Raw genomic sequence first — 2,140 nt, forward strand, 5'->3', positions numbered from 1 at the left:
AAAACAAAAAAAAACTATGCCACAAATGTTTTCTATTATTAAGTAGATGTCTAAAAACTCATTTCTGCTGGAGTCACAGGAGAATAAATGCTGTGCTGATGATGCCCAATGAGGTAGAAACGTATACAGAGATAGTAAAGATTTTTTGTTATTGTATGGTCACTGTGTATTATACCCACATACATACACTTACAGAAACAAAAAAAAAACTATGCCACAAATGTTTTCTATTATTAAGTAGATGCCTAAAAACTCATTTCTGCTGGAGTCACAGGAGAATAAATGCTGTGCTGATGATGCCCAATGAGGTAGAAACATATACAGAGATAGTAAAGATTTTTTTGTTGTATGGAGTGGGACTGAATCCGAAACTACATGTGGATTTGTTTTTGTTTTTTTTACAGCGGGCAGTTGAAATGCAAGTGAAATTTTAAATAAAAAAAAGCTGTTAACTCTACTATAAATAATAACAGCATTGAATTTGAAATAATCTATACAGGGTGTCCACAAAGTCTGGGTACATGGAGTAAATAAAATCATAACAATTAAATATAAGAAATAATAATTACTTAAAGTATGTGTTAATCCTCATATACCCAGACTTTGTGGACACCTTGTAAATATACAGATGAGAATGTGTGTCTGTCTGTCTGTGTGAATCCCTAAAACTCGAGAACTATACAACCGATTTCATTCAAATTTTACACATGCCTTACTTAGGGTGCATGCAGTGTCATGGGCTAAAAAAAATTTTTTTAACTTCTTGCCTTATGCAAGGCCAGAGCAATCTCTTATCTCTTACACTATTTCAGTATTACGTCTCAATGCAAGATACTTTCAGTTTGATAGTTTCACTATTAATACTGAAACTATTATGTCACATATATATCTCGCATATATACATACATGCATTTATATATATATAAGTCAGTAAATAGTGGGGTTGTGTTAACCGCACATGGAGAAATAATAGGAAAATGAAGAATAAGGCAGAATGCTAAACTGGAAGCTTATTTTAATAAAGATTTTTAACCGGCTTTCATTGCGAAAGCAAATTTTCAAGGAGAATGAAAATGTTTTTTACAAAGAAGTACAAAATGAAGAAAATAATATATAAAAAAATATATATAAAAAAATAAATATACAATACATTACATTGTCTTTGAGCTTTTGAAGTTCAATGGTAGTTCATGTATATAATGGTTGGAAAAAATAAGGATGCATGAGAATTGAGAGTTGTGTTAGGTTTGAGAAAAGGGGCTAAAAGTTTGTGTTAAGCAGGAAGTGTGGTGTCAAAACAGGAAGTGTGGTCTCAAAACAGGAAGTGTGGTCTCAAAACAGGAAGTGTGTGTAAGGGGAGACATTTGCTAGTTTTACATGAAGTTACGTTGGAATACCTTTTATCAAGAATCTATAAATATATCCGAGAAAACCTTGCTAAAAATCTTATCACATGCAAGAATTTCCCTGAATACGTGGTCGGATGGTGAAAAGCGTCATAAATCAACAAGTTGTAAAAGTGAAAATATTTGATACGACACCATACATTTATGTGAAAGGAGGTGACAATAGAGTTGAACACGTTGGTTTAGTACAATACCAAACCCGAGGGGGATGAGATACTAAGTCAACAACAATGGAATTTTGAACTAGGAAAAACAAAGTCGTAAATGAATGGGTATATTTTAACTGAATCAATAGTACTACGTTACTAGAAACTTTGTTTTGTCAAGTCGAGTTGAATGAAAGACAAAAAAAAACAAAACATGGATAACCGAAGAGTGAGGGACTTGAACCCAGAACGTAACAAACTAATAAGCTTAAATAATTCTTGTAAAGGCAATTTAATCAGAAGGCACTGTGGTAAGTTAAATTTTCTTCTGACTGGTATAGAAAATTTAAGTACTACATGATTGATTAATTGATTGGAGATAGATAGATAACTAGAAAGAGGTAATCCTGTACAAGAGACTCGGAGAATATCTAATTCGCTCTTAACTAATTTCTACAAGAATCTTTTTTTTTTTTTCAAAATTATTACCACCCTCTAACATCTCTTTAAAAACAAACGGCGATTTTACGATACAAGTCCTACAAAACGAACTTTGCATAATCGTAATCACTGATGTTTCTAGATAAT

General features: G+C 32.1%; 1 protein-coding gene across 2 annotated transcripts in view; it reads right to left on the bottom strand.

Moving 5' to 3' along the window:
- Positions 1–2,140, bottom strand: part of LOC106883557 (glucose transporter type 1) — a 43,281-nt gene that overhangs the window by 39,713 nt on the left and 1,428 nt on the right. The gene's annotated exons all lie outside the window — the stretch shown is intronic.

This window comes from Octopus bimaculoides, chromosome 14, assembly GCF_001194135.2.
Source record: "Octopus bimaculoides isolate UCB-OBI-ISO-001 chromosome 14, ASM119413v2, whole genome shotgun sequence".
Classification (NCBI taxonomy): domain Eukaryota; kingdom Metazoa; phylum Mollusca; class Cephalopoda; order Octopoda; family Octopodidae; genus Octopus; species Octopus bimaculoides.